This window comes from Tenrec ecaudatus, chromosome 7, assembly GCF_050624435.1.
Source record: "Tenrec ecaudatus isolate mTenEca1 chromosome 7, mTenEca1.hap1, whole genome shotgun sequence".
Classification (NCBI taxonomy): domain Eukaryota; kingdom Metazoa; phylum Chordata; class Mammalia; order Afrosoricida; family Tenrecidae; genus Tenrec; species Tenrec ecaudatus.
The window spans coordinates 111296022-111303918 of record NC_134536.1 but is presented as its reverse complement, the minus strand read 5'-3'; the positions used below and the strand labels follow the sequence as shown (position 1 = coordinate 111303918).

At 40.3% G+C, this 7897-nt stretch overlaps 1 non-coding gene across 1 annotated transcript; it reads right to left on the bottom strand.

Moving 5' to 3' along the window:
• Nucleotides 1-7335: 7335 nt before the first annotated feature.
• LOC142453942 (U6 spliceosomal RNA) lies at nucleotides 7336-7440 on the bottom strand. Its single transcript, XR_012785495.1, has one exon. It is a non-coding gene; the product is annotated as a U6 spliceosomal RNA (small nuclear RNA).
• Between the last annotated feature and the right edge of the window lie 457 nt (nucleotides 7441-7897).

The following is a 7897-nucleotide window of genomic DNA, read 5'->3' as shown; positions in this document are numbered from 1 at the left end:
GATGAAAACAACTCCAAGTCAAAAATCAAACGACACTGGAATTTGAATAGAAGATCAAAGAGCAAGAGGGACTGGGGATCACACACAAACAAAACTCTAATTTTGAGCATGTATGTCATCTCCAACAATGCAGAAATAGATACTTTAAAACTAGTAGAAAGATTTTTGAAACTGTCTCAAGAACAATAAGGTTAAAGGTGAGAACTATGGGGAGTGAGGGGCAGGGTGGAGAATGAAATAGAGATGATCTTCATTCACTAACTACCATATTATTAACATCAGATAAGTGTTTTACTATTTCACTCCTGAAAGTCCTGTACTTCATGTATCATTATCGCTTTACCAATAAGAAAATTGATCCTATCAATGTTGAGTCATTATAATTTAAAATAACACAGTAATCCTTTTAAAGTGTCAATACCAGCACGTGGATGCTCAAATTCCCATCTTACTTTATTTTGGCCTATTGCATTGATTCCCAACAAATACTCACACAATTTTTCTACAGTATATTCTCTTTCTTTACTTCAAACATTGCATTGATTATCAAGGGCACAAGGATGTGTGAGAGAGACAGAAAATTCCAGCTTAAAAAGTTCTTTGGGTGGAGCTAGAAAGCACATAATTTATTCCATTTAAGGACACAATTAAATATATGATGCATTTTTATCAAAGATAATTGAACCTAGATAAAGAAAAAGAAAATTATGAGACTGTCAAAAAAATACTTTGAGAGACCAGTTGCATAAAAGTCAACACATCCAACAAGAGCATTACGTAATTAAAAATAAACGATTGCCAAGAGTAGATGAGAAAATGAGAGAATACATGAAATAGGTAAATGGTGAACATTATACCAGATTTCAGTGTACACAGCAGTTATCTACTCACCCATCATATATGATTAACATTGACAGAATGAATAAAAAGTAAACTTAAAATAAAGATAGCTATTATCCTTAGCACTGTGATTTATAACTAAATGAAAACTTACTCTGGCGAGGCTTTGTGTTAAATACCTTCTATTCATTAACCCATTTAATCCTAACTACAAAATTCATAATCCATCAATAATCAGATTACAGTCAAATTTATCCAATTTAAAAAATAAAAATATTATAAAATAGAATTCATTTTGTATATGCAAATGAAGTTCATTCTTGCACTCAAAACACATGTACTGGTTGTGGTAGAGTTTATAGAAAAATCTATGCTTCTGACTTAAAGGCTTTAGGTAATGGTTACATTGATTCTAAATATTTGGTTAATAGATGTTTTGGGCAAGATTCTCAAGTAAAAGTAAACGGGAGAATATATGTATGTATGCATAGAGAAGAATTTATATCACAAAAAGAACACACATTTATAGGAGCAGAAAAGATCCAAGTTCTCAAATTCCAAATTTGTGATTCAGATATTAGACTGGATGTTCCTTTTGACTTGAGCAATGTGGGGGCTGATCATCCCATTACAGGCATGTGGTTGCAACAGTGAATAAATGGAAATCCAGAAGGTTGGGCTTTGGTTGCAGAAGCCCTGGCCCCAAAGTCCACTTTCAGCATTCCCTGGGGACCTTGCCACTCCGTTCCCTTGCTATTTCGCTGCACTCCCCCAGTGCTTTGCCTCGGTGTGGTGGGATCAGGTCAGGTGCAATTCCCACACTGTGTCTCCAGTGCTGTCCCCTGTATCGCCCTTAGTCACTGAGGGGCATCATGTCTCATAGTGGGGGCAGCCATGTTGTTCTCTCTGTGGACTGACTGCTGTAATCAGGAACATCATCCTCAAGGCCTGGTGGGCCAGGCTGTGCTCCACTCTCTCCTCCCGCCCCTTCATCTGCTCCCGTGTGCTCTGATCAGATATGTCCATCTCCCGGAGCTGCAGAATCAATGTCATCCTTTGAAATAAATTCTTCTTGGGGAAGGGGCAGGAATCCACTTAATTTTTGGTGCTGGATCCAGCCTCCCAGACCTCTCCACTAGTTCCCTACTCCATGCTGGAATGTTGCATTCACACCTTGCGGCACTAGGTTGAAGTCTGATCCCTCTTTCCCTGTGGAGATATAAACAATACCCTCATCTTGGGTGGGTTAGTGGCCCATGGTGGGAATGATCTTTACAGGAGGAGAACTCTCTGCCCTCTGGCCACCCTCAGAACTGCCAAAGCCTGGCCATGTTTCCATCACCCTTGGCTCCACAAGACTTTGCACCACGTCGCTGTAAACTCTGAGCCTTCGGCTATCATTGCAGGTGTATGTGTAGCCTGCAGAGGGACTTAGGGACTAGGATCTGACTTATGGACTTGAGGTGAACTGGGATGAAATGCCTTGATTTATAATTGCTTCTTGATATAACATTTAAGTTGATATTTCAACTTCCTGAAGTCTAATTTTTTTCTTTTGATGATGCCTCAGTGCAGTTTGGATTTTAGTGTCCTAGGCTCTTGACTATCTGCGGCCTTTTGAAACAGTGGAATGTCAACCAGTTCTTTTTGATACAATGACTCTGTGAAGTCCTTGAACCTGCTTCTGATGCTCTGGCAGCATTCGATATTTTGCCTGTGAAATCCTTCACTATTTCAACTTGAAGCTTGATTTTTATTCAATTATTTTAACTTGTGACATATGAGCATGCCCTCTCTTTTTGGCTTTCTAACCCAAATTCTGTTCACACTTTGTTATACTTTACTTTTTATCCTTGAACTATCTTTAGAAATGTTCTGTTCAGCAGTTTTCATCATTTTTCCATTAGCTACTTTCTGTGTGAAAACAAGTTTCAGAGTCTCTTCTGACATCCATCTGGATCTTTTATTATTATTTTGTCTTTTCAATGACTTTTTGCTTTCCTCGTGTTTGATGCTCTTGATGTCATCCCCCACCTTGTCAAGTGTATTGCTTTTAGAGTTCAATGTCAAATCTATTAAGTAGTCTAGAATTTACAGTGGGGTATAAACAAGGTAATATTTTGGTTCCTATGGATTTATATAAATTTTCTTCCACTTCAACCTGAACTTGCATTTATATGAACACTTGATGATCTGTTGTGCAGTCGGCCTTGGCCTTATCTCTTGGCTAATATTGAGCTTCTCTATCATCTCTTCTGGTAGATGTTGTTAATTTGATTCCTATGCATTCATTCTGGTGAGGTCCATATGTACAATCATCAGTTATGTTGTTGAAAACTGGATTTGCAAATAAGATGTAGTGAGTCTTGTAAAATTCTATCAAGCTTTGTTTCGATCACCCAGGCCATATTTCTCAAATATTCCCCGTTCTTCTTGGTTCCAACTTTCAGAGTCCAATCACCAGCAATGATTAATGAACCTTAATTGCATGTTTGATTAATTTCAGACTGAAGACTTTGGTGGCATTCTTCAATGTATTCATCACTAGCTTTAGTTTGGTAGTTAAATTTGAATAATATTTGAATTAACTGGCATATAGATATTATCTTATCACAGACAACAATGTGCTTCAAGATAGATCTTTAAGTATACTTTCTGATGATTAATGCAATTCCATTCATCTAGCATGTATCATTCTTTTCATAGTAAACCATGTGATTTTCTGATTTAAAATGGGCAATGCCAGTTCATTTCAGCACACTAGTGCCTAAAATATTGATCTTTCTGGGTTACATTCATATTTTATGACAAAATATTCTTTAGGTTCATACATCGTGTGCTAAACATTCTGATGATTTACAGATATTTGCAGCTAATCCAGTTCCTTTGGAGTTTTCCCCAGTGGCAAATGCAAGTCCTGTGAAGCGCTTCGTGGTGCACACTCGCTTGAGGAGGCTGCTCTTCCCTGGCATCACTGCGACTCTGCCTCACAGGACTTTCCTTCTGGCGAACCTCTGGCAAGGCTCTGCTGCTGGTCATAAGGTCTTAAGGGGCACATCCCCCAGAAATGGATAACCCAGTTCTTCTTCAAACTCTTTTCTTCATCTGGAAGATCTGTGAATCCTGGTCACCTTCAGTGACCCTGCTAGTATTTCAAATACCAGTGACATAGCTTCTAGCCTCACAGACACATAAGCCACCACAGTATGCAAATTGGCAGACAAGTTGTGGGAAATTCCACTAGGTACTTATACTAAAAAAAGGGCTCACATGAAAACACAATTTTATTTATAGTTTTGCTCTAAATACAGAGAATTGACACATTTTATCATTACTTAATCACAATTTCAAATCCTATTAGCAAAGTTTAAATGAAAAACTTTGAACATTAGTTATTGAAATGATTGTGCAATTTTTCTCTCCAAAGAGTATATATGAAATCACACAGACCTACTATATCTATTAAAAATCTGAAGACAACGATCTTAAACGTGTTTAAATGTTTGGCATATTGCTCTCTAGTACTGTTCCTCTGATCGAAGCGTGAATGCCCTGTCCTTACACTGCTCTGTTCTTTACGTTACTTCTGTCCTCCAACCGCTTGGAGCTTGGCTGGTTGTTTTTAATAGTGGAAACCATCATAACTAATGGATAACTTCCTTCATCGTAGTCTGAAGCAATTTTAGTTCTTATAAAGTATTTATCTCAAAGTTTGAAGGTTTCTATTTTCTGGTCTACAGAATATGACTTTTAATAGGAACATAGAAACATAATGAGTCTTATAGCCTCCTGGGCTCCGGGCCCACTCTGAAAACACAATGTCAGAATTTAATATCCCAGCAAGGCTTCCACTGGGTAAATGAAGATTTTTCTCCTTTACTTAACTGGAACGAATGCATCAGGTGACTGTTCTAAGTTTTCCTCCAATAAGGGGAAGGGGGGGGGGGCTTTGATGTAAAGCTTCAATGCTGTTTGTTTGTTTTTTCCTTGGAAGTCCTTTATTTTATTTATTTTTTTAAAACAATTTATTGGGGCTCATACAATACTTATCACAGTTCATACATATACATACATCAATTGTATAAAGCACATCTGTACAGTCTTTGCCCTAAAATTTTTTTCTCCTCTTTTCTTTTTTTATATTTTATTAGGGACTCATACAACTCTTATCACAATCCATACATATAGATACATCAATTGTATAAAGCACATCCATACATTCCCTGCCCCAATCATTCTCAAGGCATTTGCTCTCCACTTAAGCCCCTTGCATCAGGTCCTCTTTTTTTTTCCCTCCCTCCCCTTTTCCCCCTCCCTCATGTACCCTTCGTAATTTATACATCGTTATTTTGTCATATCTTGCCCTATCCGGAGTCTCCCTTCCCCCCTTCTCTGCTGTCCCTCTCCCAGGGAAGAGGTCACATGTGGATCCTTGTAATCAGTTCCCCCTTTCCAACCCACTCACCCTCCACTCTCCCAGCATCGTCCCTCACACCCTTGGTCCTGGAGGTATCATCCACCCTGGATTCCCTGTACCTCCAGCCCTCATATGTACCAGTGTACAGCCTCTGTCCTATCCAGCCCTGCAAGGTAGAATTCGGATCATGGTAGTTGGGGGGAGGAAGCATCCAGGATCTGGGGGAAAGCTGTGTTCTTCATCGGTACTACCTCACACCCTAATTAACCCATCTCCTCTCCTAAACCCCTCTATGAGGGGATCTCGATTGGCCAACACTTGGGCCTTGGGTCTCCACTCTGCACTTCCCCCTTCATTTAATATGGTATATATATACATATATACATATACATATATACATATACACACATATACACATACATTCACACACTTATATCTTTTTTTTTTTTTGCATGATGCCTTATACCTGGTACCTTGGCACCTCGTGATCGCACTGGCCGGTGTGCTTCTTCCATGTGGGCTTTTTTGCTTCTGAGCTAGATGGCCGCTTGTTCACCTTCAAGCCTTTCAGACCCCAGATCTCCACAGGGAAAGTGGGACCAGACTTCAACCCAGTGTCGCAAGGTGTGAATGCAATATCCCGGCATGGAGTAGGGAACCAGTGGAGAGGTCTGGGAGGCTGGCCCCAGCACCATAAATTAAGTGGATTCCTGCCCCTCCCCAAAAAAGAATTTGTTCCAAAGGACGACATTGACTCTGCAGCTCCAGGAGATGAACATATCTGATCAGAGCACACGGGAGAAGATGAAGGGGCAGGAGGAGAGAGTGGAGCACAGCCTGGCCCACCAGGCCGTGATGATGATGTTCCTGAGTAGAGCAGCCAGTCCACAGAGAGAACAACATAGCTGGCCCCACTATGAGAAATGATGCCAATCAGTGACTAAGGGCGATACAGGGGACTGCACCGGACACAGTGTGGGAATTGCACCTGACCTGATCCCACCACACCGAGGCAAATCACTGGGGGAGTGCAGCGGACCAGTAAGGGAATGGAGTGGCAAGGTCCCCAGGGAATGCTGAAAGTGGACTTTGGGGCCAGGGCGTGGTGCCCCAACAGACTGGACTGGAAAACACTCCTAAGGGCCAGCAAACGATCCCTGAACTAACTACAAGCTTTTCTCTTGTGAACTGTTTTGTTCTGTTCTTTGTCAGTTGTTTGTTTTTGTTGTTTTGTTGTTTGGTTGCATACTGTTGCTTTGTTTTCCTCTGTCTTGTTTTCGTGCATGTTAGTGTCTCCACAGGTCTGTCTGAATAGGACAGGCTGGATGAACTATCTGGAGGAAAAACAACGGGACCGACAGTTCCGGGGGGACTTGGGGTGGGGGGGTAAGGGGGGTAAGGAAGTGGTGTTAACAAACACAGGGACAAGGGAACAACATGGGACCCAAAATGGTAGAGAAGGGGGAGTGGCAGGCCTGGTGGGAAATGATCAAGGGTAAGGTTGCTTAGAGAAGAGGTATACTCTAGCCCAGTTGGCGACGAAGCATGGTAGTAGGGCAGGAGGAAAGTCAAGGGAGATGGAGGAAAGAGCTAGGAGTCAAAGGGCATTCATGAAGGTCTAGACAAAGACATGTACATGCAAATATATATAGGAGGATGGGGAAATAGATCTATGTGTCTATATTTATAGGTCAAGTATTAAGGTGGTGGAAGGACCTTGGGCCTCTACTCAAACACCCCCTCAATGCATGAATACCTTCTCTTATTAAATTGGAACTCTATGATGCTCACTCTCCCGACACAACGGCTGGAGCCAAAGTGGGTGAATAAGTAAATATGGTGAAGAAAGCTGATGGTACCCGGCTATCAAAAGAGATAGTGACTGGGGTCTTAAAGGCTTGAAGATAAACAAGCGGCCATCTAGCTCAGAAGCAACAAAGTCCACATGGAAGAACACACCAGCCTGTGTGATCGAGTGGTCCCGAAGGCATCAAAGAACAAAAAATCATATCATTGACTGCACACCTACATGATAGGATCGCTAAAGACAAATGGGTGCATAAGCAAATGTTTGTTTTTTTAATATGGAATGCTTCACAAATTTGCGTGTCATCCTTGTGCAGGGGCCATGCTAATCTTCTCTGTAACTTTGATGCTGTTTTAATTGATGCTCTCTTGGCTGCTCTACTGAAGTTTGTCCTCAGATCTAGACAATACTAGAATGAGGATATATAATTATATAGTCCCAATCACAATTGCCAGCATACTCCCAATAATTTCATGTCCATTGTCCCATTTTCAGTGGTAAAAACAGGCTGGTTATGAAAAGTAAGAATAAGTTCCTGCTAGATATGTTTATTTTTTCATGATATTTTTCCCTCAAAATATGCCAACTTGGTGTTATGATTTGTTAATGATTTAATTGGCATCAAAAATATCTTTTGATATAATATTCATAAAGCATATTCAACTTTCCCCTTACCTAAGAGCTTAAGCTGAAAATATGTTTGATTGAAATCCTTACAGTCTTCCTTATTAATTTATTTTCTTCTCAAAAACAAACTCAATTTAATCATCTATAATCCATAGTATGACTTTTTCAGTCATGTTGCTGCTTTCAATAGTTCAAAAGAGTCAAAA